This window comes from Equus przewalskii, chromosome X (genome assembly GCF_037783145.1).
Source record: "Equus przewalskii isolate Varuska chromosome X, EquPr2, whole genome shotgun sequence".
Classification (NCBI taxonomy): domain Eukaryota; kingdom Metazoa; phylum Chordata; class Mammalia; order Perissodactyla; family Equidae; genus Equus; species Equus przewalskii.
In genome coordinates, this window is record NC_091863.1 from 31,211,909 (window position 1) to 31,230,895 (window position 18,987).

An 18,987-nucleotide genomic window follows, 5' to 3' on the forward strand; every position below is an offset into this window, starting at 1 on the left:
TATGCAGCCACTCTTCCCCTCTCTCAATCCATTCTCCATACTATGGCCAGATTTTCTGAACATGTTATTTTAAAATGTTCAAACATACAGAAAAGTTGAAATAATTTTACAGTGAACACCCTTAAACCCACCACCTATATTCACCTTCTACCATTAGTTATACTTGTTTATCATTATCTACCTGTCCATCTTCAGGGTGATCTTTTAAAAAATGCAAATCTGGTCGTGCTTTAAAACCCTCCGCGGCTTTCCATTGTCCTGACAATAAAATCCAAATTCTTGCTCACGGTCTGCAAGGCCCTGCATAAGAGGGTTGCTGCCTCCTCCTCCCTTCTCTTTAGCCACACAGTGCATTTTTCTGCTTCTCAATTGTCCCAGGCTCTATCCCATCTCATGGCCTTTGCGAGGAATCTTCTTGCTCCTTCTCCTCATTGGCCTGATTTCCATTAATCATCAACATCTTAAATGTTACCTGCTCAGGGAAATCTGGTCACAATGGCCTGCCTCTAGTTCCTCTTCACTGCACACATCACAATTATAATACACTATTCATGTAATGAGTCCTTTAATGCCTGTGTTGGTTTCGTCTCTGCCACATCCCTAGAAAGTAAGATTCATAAGGGCAGAGACAATATTCATGCTTTTTCACAGCTACATCCCCCATGCTTAGTTCAGAGTGGGTAATTAAAAAAATGTTTGTGGAATAAGTGAAAATAACAAGAAAAGTAATGCATAGAATGTTAGACCGGTAGGCATCTTTAGAGACCACTGTTTCTAACTTCCAGTTAACAGATAAGGAAACCAGGGCTGACACAGATCAAGAAAAATCTCTGAATACGCTTACTGGTTGGTCTTTAAAAATCAGCCCCTCTACAAGTACTGTAGCCACCACCCTAGACAATTCATCCCAGCCTGTCTTAGTGTAGATAAAAATATGGAGTGTGCTCTCTGGCCCAGCATGTCAACTTCTCAGAAGAGACCATGGCCTTGCCTGGAGCATCCTGCTCCTTGTTTGGAGGTGTCAGCCCTCAATTTTCCCTCTGTTGAATCAAACAAGTTGTAAAGGGAAATGGGCAAGCTTAAAAGCCTGACTTTATCCATTCAGTTTGTAAATAGCACCTGCAGGACACGTGGAAGATTCAGCTTATCAGCTCTCATTTCACATATGTTGTTATTGTCACTGGAATCATCAGGATGTAGATTTTCTAAGTCAGAAAACCACCAAAAACAAAGATATTTTGATGGGACTTTGTATTCTTGGCCTCCTTTTCCTTAAGAAACTTACACAAATATACAACCAATGATCATTAGGTACTTAAGTAACGAATGGAAGAATTGAGCCCATCTGATTCACGGTGATATTAGTCTCGTCATCGCCTGCTGCCCCAAGGTTGGTATGTGATGCGGGAGGAGAAAGCTGTGGAAGAAATACGGGCAAACCCCACTTTTAGAAGCAAACTGGATTGAAATATAAAGTCCAAGAAGCCCTTCCAAGTGAAAGCCTATGGCATTTGGGGCTGTGATCAATGTTTGGTTTTTCTTCCACGTGGATATTTTACGTTAAACTGAGCATTGCGTTTAGAAGTTGGCAGAAGAGCTTTCCTCCTACAATGGTATCTTTTATGGCCTCTGAAATTAAAGAAAAGAAATAGGAGGAATTCTACACAGGCAAAACTATAACAAAAATTGTATCTGGAAAGATTTGAACAATAGCCTTGGAAATTGAGTCACGTCAAGAATTCCAAGGGCTGGCCCAGTGGCGCAGCAGTTAAGTGCACACGTTCCACTTCAGCGGCCCGGGGTTCACCGGTTCAGATCCCGGGTGTGGACGTGGCACCACTTGGCAAGCCATGCTGTGGTAGGTGTCCCACATATAAAGTAGAGGAAGATGGGCACAGATGTTAGCTCAGGGCCAGTCTTCCTCAGCAAAAAGAGGAGGATTAGCAGCAGATGTTAGCTCAGGGCTAATCTTCCTCAAAAAAAAAAAAGAATTCCAAAGGATTATCTGATTCATCTGGAGTGTGAATTTAATACATTGAGTCCAGAGCATTACTGCAAACCTACTGAACAAAATCTCCATCCTTTATATCAAGCTTCTTGGATGATTCTAATACAAGTGGATCACAGTATGAGAAACACCACATTAGAGGACAAATTATCTTGACTATGTTATTTGGACTAACTCTGTGTCATGATGGCAGATTGGATTTGGCTAACCTGGACGTTATTAATTGCAAGGCAACCCTGGTGAGGTGGAAGGAGCCTGACCTTGGACTCAGATGATGTTAGCTCAAGTCTTGACTTGACTGCTCACCAACCATGTGACCTCAGTCAAGTTAATAATCCAATCTAGGCCTTGATCTATTTGCCTGTAAAATAGGAATGATCGGGCTACCTTGGAGTAATTGAAGATATCAAATGAGGTAACATATGTAAACATACTTTGTAAATTTTAACTCACTGTAGGAGAAAAAAAGTCATTATTAGTGAGCTAGTTATAGCACTCTGTTCATGATTTCTTAGGCCCCTCTTTTCCTAGATGCTCGGTTAGGTCTTAATCATTCTATGTACAATGATGTGGTCTTCAGTGTACATAAAAAATACAAAAAAAAAACCCTACCTTATTTTGTACTATGTTACCCATTGCAGGTGATAGTAATTTATTTATCCTTAGGCTGAAATTTCTTACTTCATCTGATTAGATAATAAATATTGCAAAAAGTGTTTAATTTGATGGAGAGAAAAACTGTGGTTAGTTTTTTGTTAAGAGGTTGTGGAACCTGCAAGCAAACCATCTTTCCACCCCTTTCCTTAACACCCTCTTCCCGTGTAATGACCATCTCTTTCTATGGCCCATTGCCTATCACCCATGTCAGGGAGATCACACCTGCCTTCCTCACAGGGATGTTGTTGAGAATTATGCCTTTTATCTACAGAAGGAAATTTGCGATTCCATCAAAACAAATTCCATAGAAATACAAACTAGTATTTGGCATTCTAAGGAAGGCATGGCGTTTCAACGATTAGCAGATGTACCTCATTTACCTCACTAGAGTTCATCAAACTATTCTGGTAGAGGGCTCCTTTCCTGTTTGGAAAGGGGAATAGAATATACAGTTAGTATTGCCTGTAAATGACGAAACATTCATTTAATGTGGTAGATAATATTTTTCTCTCCAGTATTTCAGCCCAAGAGGAGACTTGTCTCTCCTTTCTTTTTCCTCTGATTGAGGCAGAAATCAATACAGCAAGCAAATGAAATATTTCATTATAATAGTCAAAGCAGAAGTGTAAATCGTTGGCAGTTGCTCAAGGAAAGGTGTCTCCTTAATAGAAGGGCAGAGAACTAGGTATGTGTTTGAATCTGTATATTTTCTTTTTACCTCTTTATTGTTAGATACACCTGCCTTGGGAAGGAATCTGATTGCTCCTTCCAAGCATTTTTTTCAGTTTAGCCAAAGGTTCATTTTGTCTCCAGGAAGTTGAAACTTGTTTGTGCAAATCCACGGGAATTGATGAGTCCCAACAATAAAACTTTTTAAATCTGTCTCATTTGGAAACACGTACGGAAGGGAGACGTTTCATTACAAAGCAGTTTACGTCAATTATGGTTGAACTGTAGTTGGAGTGATTGGGGGTTGGGAATATATTTTCTTTCCTTTCCTAGTATTCGTTATTCATAAATGGACATTTTTAAAGAAAGATCATTGGCTTTCAGTTGATACGAAGAAAGAGATGTTTAGACTTTCCTGTATCTTCTTGCTTTTGACCTTCCCTACCACCCCCAATTAATTTGTCCTCCTTAATTCCTAAAGATCTTCTTACATTGTCCCTCTGACTGATAGAGTGCACACCAGAACCTTAGGAGATGCCCTAAATGCTTTTTTCCACGTGGATTAATGAAAATATTGTATTAATTTTCAGCTCTTTCCTGTCACTTCCGAATCCACCTCTCTCACAGTCATTTGCCTGCAAAGCATCTGAATGCATGGAGCCAGTTTTGGCAGGGAGTGGGGGGGGGGTGAGTGGTGGCTGCCTGGCCTTTTCCCAGGGTGCCAAATTGCAAGGGGCACTACACATCCTTGAAAAGGTTATGAGGTGGAGAACCACTCTCAGGAAGAGTGTGGCATTGGCAGAAAGAAATAACGTCTGCTTGAGCAGATAAGTGAGGAGGGGACCCCGTGCCTGAAGAACAATTCATGATTGACAAATTCTAGGAAGACAGGTCTGGTTAGAGGCAGGGCTTTTGTTTGGCTGAATGGGGTGTATTTGGGCCAGACATGGATTGCTAAGAATATACAGAAAAGGAGTTTGCCTCCACTGGGGATTTCCTTTGTATTCCTCCCACCAGGCATATGTTCCTCAAAATAAATGTTGTGCAAATATTTAAAGAAACTCTGAGAAGGACACCACATCATCAGCAAAAGAATTGGGCCAACTCTGAATGCACTAGGTCCCCATTCCTGGATCGAGTGTAGTTGTCATGGGCAGACTGTTTTTCTCCAGGCCTCAAGATGAGTCCAAGGGTTTAGTGGGCTGGAGAAGGAAGAAACACATTCAGTATCCTCAGAACAGCTAAGGGTCACTGGGACATTGGAATGAGGTCTCTTTTGGGGAAGAAATAAGGAAGTAATGTTCCAAACTGTGCCAAAGGCTGGTCACCTACATATGAGTATGTTCACTTCTGCTTTGTTCCTGGCACCCACCTGCTTTGGCTGCCACTTTACGCTCCTAAACTCCTGCTCTGATAGGAAGTTGATCTCTTTGATTGTTTGTTTGTTTTTAAATTAATAGACTTTATTTCTTAGAGCAGTATTAGGTTTCCAGAAAAACTGAGCAGAAAGTACGGAGAGTTCCCATATAGTACCGCCGCCTTCCTCCACAAGTTTCTCCGATTGTTAACATCTTTCACTAGTGTGGTACATTTGTTACAATTGATGAATTAATATTGGCACATCATTAGTAATTAAAGTCCACAGTTTATATTAGGATTCATTCTTGGTGTTTTACAGTTTGATGGGTTTTGACAAATGCATAATATCGCGGATCCACAATTACATTATCATACAGAATAGTTTCACTGCCCGAAGGGTCCCTTGTATTCCAATGCCTTGCAACCACTGATCTTTTTACTGTCTCTATAGTTTTGCCCTTTCTCAAAATGTCATATAGTTGGAATCATATGGTATGTAGGCTTTTCCAACTTGCTTCTTTCACTTGTCAGTATGCATTTAACATTCCTCCATTTCTTTTTGTGGCTTGATAGCTCATTTCTTTTTTGTTGTTGTTGTGGTAAGGGCACTTAACATGAGATTTACCCTCTTAAAATTTTAAGTGTATAATACAGTATCTTTGTTTTTAAGGAGAGAGAGAAAAAAGGATGGAAGGATTCTAAGAAACAATTTTTTTAAAAAAACTTCTCTTGGGATGTTGGAAGGTCTGCATTCGTTTTGCTAGTTTTCTTGGTTTTGTTGTCGTCTATGAAAGACCATTCCTGTTTACTTGTCTTGCCATGTTTAGTGCAAACTTAGTAGCAATACTTAACATGCCTACTTGCTAAGCTTATGTGTGGAATATGTACCTCAGACCAAAGCTTTGTGCCTCCCTGTATTGGCTCCAAAGTGTAATGTCTTTTTCATTAAATTCACTTTCCTAATGTCTCTAATGCGTTCTATTGCAAGTTATTCCTGAGTACTTGAAGATGGATTGTATATCTTTATCCAATCTTTTTTTCCTTCTTCTCCCCAAAGTCCCGCAGTACCTCATTGTATATTCTAGTTGTAGGTCCTTCTGGTTGTGCTACGTGGGATGCCACCTCAGCATGGCCTGATGAGCAGCACGATGTCTGTACCCAGGATCTGAACCCGTGAAACCCTGCCGAAGCAGAGTGCGGGAACTTAACCACTCGGCCCTGGGGCCAGCCCATGGGTTGTGTGTCTTTCAACATTGATTTTATGTCACCTATTCCTCTTGTTTTTATACTTGGCTTAAGAGAAAAGCACATTTGCAAATCAACACACAAGATTGGACGAGTGTCTGGTTTCTGTTTTCTAAGGCTAGGATCATGTTGAACAACTCTTCTTGGTGCTCTGCTGTTGAAACTACCCCTCGTTTTGGGTTTTGCTCACTTATCTTCCTATAAATCTGAACCCTGACACCATCACTCCCTTTGCCCTCCCCTCAATATATCATGGATAGTGACAAGGGAAGGGATCAAAAGTGATATTTATTGATCACCTACTATGCATCAGGTACTTTCCAAATTGTCACCTAATTTATTAGCTGTGTTTAAGGAAGAAAAAAGAAAAAGCACATGAGTCTCAGAGAGGTAAAGTAATTTGCCCAGGTTACTCAACTAGTACGTAATAACAGAGCCTCACTCCAGATGGGGCTCCTCAGTTCAGATCCCAAAGCCCATGCTCTTTGTACTTCACCAAACTGCACCCTAGAGAGAAATTCTGCAGTTGTCATGAGCTAGAGACTTGCTTTCCAAAGTGTGATTCATGAACCAGCAGCTTTAGCAACACCAGGGAGCTTGTTGGAAATGGAGAATGCTGGGCCCCCAAGCCACACCCACTGAATCAGAATACTCATTATATCAACATCCTTAATTGACTCACAAGCACAATAAACTTTGAGAAGCATTGGTGTAGAGAATATGGCAGAATGGACCTTGATACTTAAGACTATTGCTTGTTGGTTGTAGTTGATGTGAACATTGGCCTAAGATGCCCCATTTGCTTGTCTTTTTTATTTTTTTGAGCCCTTCTTCCTCAATTTTTAGTTCTCCCCCACTAATATATGCTTGATTACTAACATCTTTTTTTTCTTGTGTTCTCCTGTCACTATCCTGAAGACATTACCCAGGTGTGCAGCCTGACCTTGTTTCGGAGTACTTGGAATGAAAGACCCAGATATTTTTTATTCTAGGTGAGTCTTCCAAACTGCTGACTCTGGTAAAGACCAACTGAATCTGGATGCAATCTCCTCTAAACCTGAGGAAGTAGAACCCCTAAAAGCTTTATTCCATGACACTAATCAAACATCTTCTAGGTGACGTCTCTTCTATTTTCAGTCAATATTTAGCTCTTGTATTGCTGATGATAATCAGGTATAGAGAAGAACATTTGGATACCAGCTTGGCTTAGGCCAGTGAAAAATGTGAGGCCTGAGTCAGGAATACATTTTTGTTAATCTAGCCTTGTAAGAGGGTGGTGCATCATAAAGAATATTAGGTTTGATGGTTAGGAGACCTAGCTCCTACTCCCAGCTCTGCTACTTGCTGTGGATTTTGAGCAAGACATTTCCTCTCTCTCAGCCTCAAGTTTTCTCATCTGTAAAATTAGGGGCTTGGAGTCAGTGATATCTAAATTCCCCTCAAGCTCTAAAGTTCTATGACACCTTGCACACACTGGGATTCATTTACTCTAAGACATCATTGATTGTAAGATGCAGCAGTATTTTACATACCACTAAAAAAAGGAAAAAATGCTGCCAATTATAACTGTAAGACGTTGTTCTGGATGTTCTGCATCTGTCCGTGCATATTTTCTTTTCACCCTTCTTCACACTGCTCTCTGTCCAAAGGGGGAAACCTTAATAAACTGCTTCAATGGGGCTCTCTTGCCCTGTGGATTTTGGTTGAGTTTGGCCAAAGGAAGGTACCAGTAGGAGATTGAATGATGGGAGGAAAGTGAGGTTGATATAGTTATTCCCTGGCTCTTTCCTGCTGTCACAAAGAGACACAAAGGAAAGTGGCTACATTCCTCTGCTTAGGGCTATGGCTCCTGTCAGGAGGCCTTCTCCTACGGCTAGAGCTACAGTAACCACTCCTTTCCTTTACCCCTTCAAGCCTATGAGCTACAGTAACCACTCCTTTCCTTTACCCCTTCAGGCCTATGAGTGGTGAAGTCTCCCAGCTGTTGCTAGCTTCACTGTCCCTTGTTACTTTCCCTTAACTAACCCTGACCACACCTTTATAAATAGCCGTTTTATTAATCTTTCCTCAGTGTCACAGTTTCAGTGTTCCATTTGTTTCCTGCTGGGACCCTAATTGATATAGTAATTGGGATCAGGATCTTAGGGAGTAGGCTCTCAAAATAGAATTGTAGGTTTGTATTGCGCACATATTTGAGGAGCATTACTGACACTTGGTAAAGTAATAGATGCTTAATTTGTTTGAATGGAAAAAAATGACCATCCAATCTTAATGCCTCTAATTTGCAGAAAAAGTATCGGGTAGCCAGAAATCAAGAAGGATTCCCCTTTTAAGTATCCCAGAATGTGCAAAGATGGTCATTTAAAGAGCTATGTTGCCTGAAGAAGATTCTGTGTGCTCTCTACAGCAGGCACCCCTGCTTCTAACTATTTTTGCTGATGGGAATTAAAAAGAAAGCATTTTCCTGGTCACTATGTGGGTATCATGTACTAGGGGCTTTATTGCTTTGCTCTAGTAAAGATAGCACATCTGGAATAGCAAAACATCTTCAGAACAATGGATCAGCATGCTATTCCATATATAAAGACGATCAAGATCCCTCTGGAGTACCTTATAACAAAGAGCAAGAGAGATGATAGCCTTTCTTAGATAAGGAAGTAAAGATAAACTGTTCTCTCTGTCATGTGAATGTACCATTATACTGAGCCTCAAAGAATATCTCCTCTAACCAAGAAACTCAATTTACAGTGAAGAAAGCACATCTGTGAGTTCATGCTGTGGAATTCATTGGTCTTACTACATGTCTCATCACCCCAAAATAGCTGACTTGATGGAACATTGAAATGGCTTGCTGAAAGCTCAGTTACAGAATTATCTGATAGACAATACTTAGTGAGGCTGAGGAGGTATCTTACATGATGTAGTATGTGCTTTAAACTAGCAGCCAAGATATTGTGCTGTCTCCCTCATAACCAAAGCACATGAGTTCTGGGATGAAGATGTGGAGCTGGGAGTGGCCCTTCTCATTATTGTGCTTAATAGCTTATTTAAGGAGTTTTTCCTGTATATCTCCATAAACTTGGGTTCAACAAGCCTAAGGTTTCTAGTACCCAAAGAAGGAAACTGATATAGGCAACAGGTATGGTTCTATTACATTGGAAGCTAAGAATCCCTCTTAAACATTTTGAGCTCCTCACACTTCTAAACCTACAGGTAGAGAAGGGCCCACCTGTACTTGCTCAGGTGATTATCAACAGGAAATTGACTTGCTCACACACAAGTGTTATGAGGAGAACTCTGCGTAGAGCTCAGGGGATTTATTGAGGCATACTTCAGCACTTTGTTGCTCAGTAGTGCTGGTCAGTGGAAAACTGCAGCAACCAATAAAAACAGGGCCACTGGGGCCATCCCCGGTAGCCTAGTGGTTAAGTTTGGTGTGCTCCGCTTTGGTGGCCTAGGTTTAATTCCAAGGCATGGACCTACACTGCTCTGTTAGCAGCCATGCTGTGCTGGTGACCCACATACTAAAAAATAGAGGAAGATTGGCACGGATGTTAGCTCAGGGTGAACCTTCCTCAGCAAAAAAACAAAAAACAGGGCCACTAAGGAATCAGATCCTTCAGGAATGAAGGTTTTGGTCAATCCTCCAGGTAAAGAAATCCATCTAGCTGAAGTGCTGGCAGAGAGTAAGAATTTCAAATGATTATCAACTCCGAACTCATGACCAGGTACAGAAGTGGGATTGAAGCACCTATGCCCTATGTTGATTAACTGTCTCCTTAACCCCTTCCTCCTCCTACTATCTTATATAAAGAGCACTGGTGGTAGCTAAGGTCTTAGGTTTCATGTGGGAGTATGACAGAACTGCTATTACTTTGCAATGATACAGTCGTCAGGGGTCAGAACGTTTCCTTAAAGAGCTAGATACTAAATAGTTCAGGCTTTGTGGGCCATACAGTCTTTGTCGCAACTACTTATCTCTGCTGTTGTAGAGCAAAAGCAGCCATAAACAGTATGTAAAAGAATGTGTGTGCTTATGTTCCAATTAAAACTACTTACAAAAACAGATGGCCAGCCTGTGGGCTGGAGTTTGCTGACTTCTGCAGTAGATGATGGGGATGTGAGATTTTTTTATTCAGACAAAAGAAAAGAGTAGATGCTGAGGGTAAAAGGGATGAACTGTGCCGGATATTCTCTGTTCACAGACTCACTCTCTGCAATTTTCCAGACTGCTCTGTGCTTTGCTCCTTTGCCCTCTGGTTTTCAATTGGGTTTGCCAATTGGAGCCAATAGCAGGAGATGAGAGGACAGGAGGAGAGAAAGTTCAGCTTTTTTATTCCCCATGCTCCCTCCCTGCTAGGCTGAAGGTTGTTAAAGGCTGTGTTCCTCTACCACAACTCCTCTTAGGTGATCTGTCCTAAAACTGTGCCTACAGTTTTCTCTCTGGCTTCCAGTATAATCACTCCCTCCCCTTGTCCTACAGGCCTAGGGGGTGGTAAATGTTCTCTGATGCTGCTAGCTTGTTTGAGGTGCTTCAGTACCCCTTGTTGACTTCCCTTTACCAGGCCCACAGCGTTATAAATAATCCTTTCATTGTGTCCTCTTCAATTCCCATTTGAGTCTGCCATCTGGCTGCTACCAGGACTTTAACTAAAAAAGACGTTATTGATTGTAAGATACTCCTCACTTCAGAGCTGTTAAAATGTGAAAAACATGTACATCTCAGGATCAATGAACTATGCTAGTTGCACTATATTCCTGGTAAATGAATGAATCAATGAATGATTAACATTCACAGTGCAGCTCCTCTCAAAGACAGATACACTGTAGTGGTGTGACAGATTATGTGTTGTTCAGAATGAACTTCAAAAAGCAGAATCAACACTGATTGTTCCTAAGTACTTAGCTGTTCTTTCTCAGTCTTGAGACTGGTAATCAATGAGAAGATCATGGCCTTGCAGGATTCCTACTTGTTACATCAGGGCTAAAACATTAGTCATTTCATTTTTCATGAAATAATTCCAAAGCAAATGCTACCAACATAGGTAAAATTTTGCTTTTTGTGAAGCAGTACAAGTTACTGTTGTTTGTGACTCTTCATGAACTGACTTCAGAGCTTCTGCAAGAAGAGAATGGTCCACCAGTCTGGGAACGCGTCACGTTCCTCAGGAGTTGCAGTTAACTCACATTTACTGCTCTATGTGACAACTGGCATATATTCTGGCCAAGCCTATTTTAACAGGCATGAGCCTTCTTTACAGCCTCAGACATTACTCAGTCTAGGCTGCCTGTCTAGAACTTAACAACCCTTTAGCAAAACTACTAATCAGAACTGCATAGGCTGTCTTATTGCAGAAATCTAGCAATGACTGAGGCTATTCATGCTAGCACAAGAGCAACTATGCCTTTAGAAAATTATTGGGTCTCCTTTTCCTAATTCCTAATTGTCCCCATAGAGACAAAGGAACAAGTGTCTTGCCTCTGGCCCTCCTCTAGCACAATGCTACTCAGAGCACTACTATGTGATAAAACAAGGAGTTTACATCAGAATGTAAATCAATGAGGGGCCGGCCCGGTGGTGCAGTGGTTGTGTGTGCACGTTCTGCTTTGGCGGCCCAGGGTTTGCCGGTTCGGATCCCAGGTGTGGACACAGCACCTGGCACCGCGTGGCAAGCCATGCTGTGGTAGGCGTCCCACATATAAAGCAGAGGAAGATGGTCACGGATGTGAGCTCAGGGTCCATCTTCCTCAGCAAAAAGAGGAGGATTGGCAGATGTTAGCTCAGGGCTAATCTTCCTTGGAAAAAAGAAAAAAGTATGTAAATCAATGAGCTGCTTCCTTCACTGAGAACGTTTTGCTATCAAAAAATATCAGCCACACTAAATAATGTGGTTATTGACATTGTTGATTTACATTCTGGGGGACGATCCCTGTTTCTTTGTGAATCAGTAACAAATGGTGCAGGGACCGGCAGCCAGTAGGACTACACTCCAAGGAGCATTGCTCTAGAGGGCCTTGGAACTCAGTCCCTTAGTAAGACCATCTTCTAAAATTGCTGCCACTTGTTGAGAAAGGAGAGTATTTCTTCCCACTCCAATTTTCCAAGAAAGAAGTGACTCCTCTTTCCAAGCCTTTGAGTCCATGGTTAGTCTCAGAGGGCATGAAAAACCCACTTAACAGCCTGCCTAAGAGTCAAATGGAATTCCATGACGCTAAGAGGCACATTGGAAGATACTCAGAGAGAGGAGTTCAGATTTTCTCTGTGGCCAGACAGGTGATAGCATTTTAGTTCCATTTGAAATTAATTTGGTAGTCTCAGAGTACTGCTGCCTAAACACAACACCATCCTGCGGGGAAACTTCTTGCTTCTGATGGAGAGACAGACAGACAAAACAAAATTCCAAACTCTGTGCACAGAAAGTAAATTTCCCCCAAGCACCAACACAGCCATAGAACAAATGGGAAAACAAATCCTTAACCTGAGCATCTTCAGAAATAATAGAAATGCATTCTGACACTGCACATTCACCAGTAAAATGGATTCTGGTTAACAAAGCTGGATGCTTTGCATCATTCCTATGCCTTTTTCCTAAGGAGCAATCAGTGCTACATTTTTAATGAGTCAAGCATAATTCTGACTTTGTAATACAAAATAACATTGGCCATAGGCAGAGAAGCAATGACTTTGGTAAGTGTTTCTATCAGTGGTTACACAGGCATCCTTCTCACCTCACCCAGAACAGTGATTCTCACCCTTGGCTGCAAGTGAGAATCTCCTTGGAAGCTTTTAAAATCCCCCATGCCCTGTCTGCACCCATAAAAATTACATCATAATCTTGGGGGGTGGACCCAAGACATTAGTATCTTTTAAAGCTCCCCAAGTAGTTCCAATGTGCCTTCAAGGTTAAGAACGACTGACGCAAAGGGTATTGAGAGAACTGGTAGGCCAAGGCCGTGGTGGTTGGAGGTCCTGCTGAAAAAGACACACCCCTGACTGCGGCAGCCCTTCCGGCACTAAGCTAAGGAGAACCTTCCAGCATCTCTTCTGTTACTCCCAGTCCCAAATTTAATGTTGTTAAAAAGCAAGCAAAGCTGGAAAAAAAGGAAGTATTTGTGACTTCTTGAGAAGATTAAATGTATATGTGTGCCATGTTACTGTTTGGATTCTCGGTGGGTCAAAAGAGTCCACTCATCCTATACTATTCATTTGTGACTAGTTTAGTGAAGGATATAGAACTTATCGAAAGAAAGATAGCTGCAGAAAGCAGGAAGAGATGCAGCAAATTTGGAGGGATTTTCCCTGGCACTTTGGGTCTCTACAAGGCACATGGCTGCTAGGGGCACTCTGCACGAGTCCTGCCGGACTTGAAGAAAAAGTCAAATTGTTTTTATGCTTCCACTCCTTTCTACTCAAACCTCTGTCACTATTCCAGAACCATATGAACAATCAGTGCACTTCAGTTTAAGGCAGCAGTTTACAATGTGTGGTCTGAGGACACCTAGGTGTCCTAAAACCTTTTCAGGCTGTCAGCAATGTCAAAGCTATTTTCCTTCTTTGCTTTTTTCACTGTGTTAACATTTGCACCGACGGTCCAGAAGCAATGGTAAGTGAAAATGCAGGCGCTTTAGCATGAATCGAGGCAGTGTGTTTCTTTGCCTTTATGCACTCACAGTAAAAATATAAAATACCACTTTCATTTGTAAAAGTCCTTGATGAAGCAGTAAAAATTATTAATGTTATTAAATCTTGACCTTTAAGTAGATCTGTTGTTAATATTTTTTGCGCATACTAAAGTACAAAGTTTGTCTCAAGGAAAAGCACTTGTGCGTGTGAGTTGCAAATTGAACTGGCTGCGTTTTTCACCATTTTTATTTTAAAGAATGAATGACAGATAAACTACAGTTATTCAGCCTTGAGGATTGGGCATGCATTTTCTCAAAAATGAACAAAGTGAGCCTGTCACTTCAGGGAAAACAACTGACGGTATTTATTGCCAATGATAAAATTTGAGATTTGAAGCAAAAATTCGAATTTTGGAAAACTTTCATACACTATTGTGTGTGACGGTTTCCCAATACTTAGAGACTTTTCTGATAAGATTGGTGAGGACCTTAACTAATATGGTTTTTTGATATTGTATGACAAATTTGATTGACTTTTGGAAGATCTACCTGACTCAGTGAACCAATATTTTCGAAATGACCAATGCATGAGTTACAAAATCGTGCATGGGTAGAAGATCCATTCAAAGTGCAAGATAGACCAATGGATTTTAATGCAACAGAGTCCTGAGTTTTCCACATTGACATTAATCTTTAAGGAACTACCACTTGCTGAGTTTTGGTGAAGTGTCAGAGAAAAATATCCACAGTTATCTAAATAGGCTATTAAAATACTCGTCTCTTTTCCAAATATATATCTCTGTGAAGCCAGATTTGCTTCTTATACTTCGATTGACTTAGTGTTTCATTTTCTTCAGATAAATACCTAGAAGTGGAATTGCTGGATCATATGCTAGTTCTATTTTTAATTTTTTGAAGAACCTCCATACTGTTTTCCATAGTGGCGGTATCAGTTTACATTCCCACCGACAGTATACAAGGGTCCCCTTTTCCCTACATCCTTGCCAACACTTGTTATTTCTTGTCTCTTTGCTGAGAGCCATTCTAGCAGGTGTGAGGTGATATCTCACTGTGGTTTTGATTTGCATTTCCCTGATAATTAGGGATGTTGAGCATCTTTTCATGTACCTGTTGGTCATCTGTATTTCTTCTTCAGAAAAATGTCTCTTCAGATTTTCTTCCCATTTTTTAATTGGATTTTTTTATTTTTGCTATTCAGTTATGTGAGGTTTTTTTTGTGTTTTTTAAGATTTTATTTTTTCCTTTTTTTCCCCAAAGCCCCCAAGTACATAGTTGTACATTCTTCGTTGTGGGTCCTTCTAGTTGTGGCATGTGGGACACCACCTCAGCGTGGTTTGACGAGCAGTGCCGTGTCCGCGCCCAGGATTCGAACAAACGAAACACTGGGCCATCTGCAGTGGAACACGTGAACTTAACCACTCGGCCACAGGGCCAGCCCCTATATGAGTTTTTATATATTTTGGATATTAACTTACCCAGCTATGTGATTTGCATATATTTCCTCCCATTCAGTAGGTTGCCTTTTCATTTTGTTGATGATTTCCTTTGCTGTGCAGAAGCTTTTTAGTGTGATATAGCTTCCACTTGTTTATTTTTGCTTCTGTTGCCTTTGCTTTTGGAGACAGATTTAATCCAGTTGACATTAATCATTATCATATTTTTAGCGTTAAAATTTAAATCAGCACTTGGGCTTTATTAGGCCTTTCTTCAGGCTAACATTTATTCCTTGATTTTTTACTTTTTTGTGAAGTGTAATTTACCTATAATAAAATGCATCCTATTTAAAGCATACAGTGGGATCTTTTTTAAAAAATGTATCCAGCCGTGTAGCCCACACTCCTATGGAGAGAGAACATTTCTAACACCCCATGATGTGTCCCTTGTGCTCCTTTCCCATCAGTTTCTCCTCTGAAAGATGAAACCACTGTTGTGCTGATTTTTGTCACTACAGACCAGGTTTGCCTGTTCACAAATTTCATATAAAGGGAATTATACAATATGTACTCGTTTGAGTCTGGCTTCTTTCACTCAGGATAGTGCTTTTGAATTTCATCTATATGTTGCACATATTGGCAATTTGTTCATTTTTATTGCTGAGTAGTATTCCATCATGCCAGTTTATACATTCTCCTGGGCCATTCCCATAGAGTTTATTAAGAATAAAGCTGCAAGCACTTTTGCATATATACATTTTCTTTTCTCTTAAATAAATACCTAGAAGTGGAATTGTTGGGTCTTAGGGAAGTTGTATGTTTAACTTTAGAAGAAACCACCAGTTTTCCAAAGTACTTTTACCACTTCACACTCCTAGAAGCAGTGTTTAAGAGTTTCCATTGTTTCACCTCCTGTCTACACTTAGTATTATGAACATTTTTAATTTTAACCACTCAAGTGGTATTTTATTGTGGTTTTTATTTTTTATTTCCCTGATGCCTAAAGATGTTGAGCATCTTTTCATGTGCTCATTGGCCCCATTCATATGTCTTCTTTGTGAACTGTCTGATCAAATCTTTTGCTCATTTTTTTATTATTTGTATTTTATTATTGACTTGCAGAGGTTCTTTATCTTTGTTTTAAAAAAATATTAGCTCAGTTACCTTTGAAAGCATTCTTACCCTCTGACAACAGCAAGATGTCTCAGGCTCCCTTTTGAGTTTTTTCCTGCCCCATACATAGAACCAGCTACTCTCTAGGGAATTATCGTACCTTTTTGTGGAACTCATGATGATTCCTGTGTAACCTCTCCTAGAGCCTAAAACAGGAAGAGCCAGGCCCAGCCTCCACCATGGGGTCAGTTCTGGCAATGGTGGGGGGCTTGACCTGGCTCTTCCTGCCTCAGAGTTTGGGACAGGTTACACAGAAATCACCATGAGAGTCAGTTCTGGCACCAAAACAATTGTACTCTGAAATGGGAACCTCAAAGCCGGTCAAGTTCATCCACACTCTTATTTCTATGATCTTCCACTTAGAAGCTTAGGATGTCTTGCCAATCCCTGACTAGTCTTCTGTTGTCCTCTCATTCTCATACTGTTCTGAGTGTGTCCCAGCTGAACTCTCTCCCAGACCTTTCTGTGATGCCTTCTGGACCACTGCCACACATGCACATTTTGTAGTAAAATAACCTTCCTTTATCTTTGGTACCTTTTCAAGATAATCCTAAGTAAATCCTGATTTTCTTCTGCATCACTTTTCATACAGGATTTTGTTCTTTCTTCCATACTCCAATATCTCTTGATTGAGAGGTAGTATGAATATCCTCCCTCTTCCCCACTTCCCCTTCCAGTTGATCATTCTTTCCTAATTTAAGCAAAAGACTCTCTCTCTGAGATTCCTGCCACCTACCATATCACTCTCCACCACCCTCCCCTTGTGGTCACCTATTTACATTCAGTTGTCTCCTCCACACTTATATAAGCCCTTGGAACTTGAACCTCATTTATCTCCTCTGCCTTAACTCTAGCCAGGAAGTTTCATCATCCATATGGACAACCCATCCATCTCCCTGACATCAAAGTTCCAATGACATTTTCTTCCCTTCTCTGGCTGTCACCTTCTATATTCTAAATGCCTCCTATCTTTACACTCATTACACTCACTCTTCAACTACATTAGGATCACTAGCCCTTCCATATATTCTTTCATATATCAGCCCCATTACTGTCCTTATTTCTTTTCAGACTAATTCTGGACCTCATGGGTCATCACATGATTCATTTTCTCAATACTAGAGTCTACTCCCTCATCCTTGTCCTGCCACCACACCTTTACCACAACCCTCCACCCCAAGATGAGTTCTCCAATGTGCCTTCTCTCTTCCTCCATCTGGATGATTAAGCATTGCTGAAGAAAAATGGTCAGTTGTGCTGATTGATTGGTTTCAGTATGGCTTATGAGATATTTCTCCAAGAGGTTCTTGAATATCTCTATCAACTATAGAGTTTCAAGGAAGGAAAGTCCAAGAAATCCAGTGTTTGAAGACTACAGCTTTTATTTTGCTGTCTGTATCACTCAAGATTTAATTGCAGAAGATAGAATCTATGACAGCTAGATTAAACAGAGAAGATTACCTCCTTAACTGAAGAGGAAGGGCTGAAGAAATAGACTTTATACTGAACCCCAAGAACGACTCCCTAAAACACCTGGGACTGCCAAGGGAGCTGCCAAGAAGCTGTAAAATCAGGAATTTGCCTACCAAATTGGGAAGCAACCCTTATATTTGCTTGTTCTAGAGCCACTCCATTCTTGCTACCATCACAAAGCCATGATCCCAGTTAAGAAGCTGCCATCAACTATTGCCAAAAGAGCCACCTTGCCTTAGCCAGGATCTCCAGTGATGTGCATGCCCTGCCTTTTGCTTCTCTTTCCATACATTGATTTAGTTTCAAAACCAAATCACACTTGAATGCATCTGACTGATGGAATCTTTTTGTTTTGGTGAGGAAGATTGGCTCTGAGCTGACATCTGTTGGCAGACTTCCTCTTTTTGCTTGAGGAAGAGTGGCCCTGAGCTAAGATCTGTGCCAATCTTCCTCTATTTTGTACATGGGTTGCCACCACAGCATGGCTTGATGAGTGGTATAGGTCCGCATCCAGGACCCAAACCCACGAACCCAGGCAGCCAATGAGGAGTGCACTGAACTTAACCGCTATGCCACTGGGCTGATCCTCTGAGTGATGGAATCTTAATCACTTCTCAAACAGTAGCTGCAAGGGAGTCTGGGAAATGTAGTTTGTATGTTTCTCATCATCTACATGCTAAAAAGGCTCGAATACATATTGACCAAACTTATTTGCAATATCTAACACACTGCCCCTGTCCTAAAGATCATTGGATGATTCTCCAATATAAAAGATTATAGATGCTGCAGTAGCCAGCCTTAAAATTGGCCCCCAGTGATCCTCACCTCTTAGTATCCATGCCTTGTATACTTCCCTCTCACATTGAATAGGGCTGACCTGTGTGACCAATAGGATACTGTGGAAGGAACTGTTTGTCTTCCGAGGCTAGGTCATAAAAGAAATTATGACTTCCACTTTGTTTTCTCTTGGATCGCTTCCACTGGAAGAAGCCATTATGAGCACACTCATGCAACTCTGTGGAGAGGCCCATGTGGGGAAGAACAGAGGCCTCTTCCAACGACTAGTACCAACTAGCCAGTTATGTGAGTGAGCCATCATGGAAGTGGCTCCTCCAGCCCCAGTCAAGCCTTCAAATGACTGCAACCTTATTAGAGACCACAAGCCAGAATTGGTCAGCTGAACTGCTCCCAAGTCCCTGACCCCCAGACATTGTTTTAAGCCACTACGTTTTGAGGGAATTTTTAATACATGAGTGGATGTGTAATATAGTTACCAACATCCTGGACATTAATCCTCTCTTCATTGTGCTTTGAATTGCTTCACTG

General features: G+C 41.0%; 1 protein-coding gene across 3 annotated transcripts in view; it reads left to right on the forward strand.

Moving 5' to 3' along the window:
* SYTL5 (synaptotagmin like 5) overlaps window positions 1-18,987 on the forward strand; it is a 277,939-nt gene that overhangs the window by 226,792 nt on the left and 32,160 nt on the right. The gene's annotated exons all lie outside the window — the stretch shown is intronic.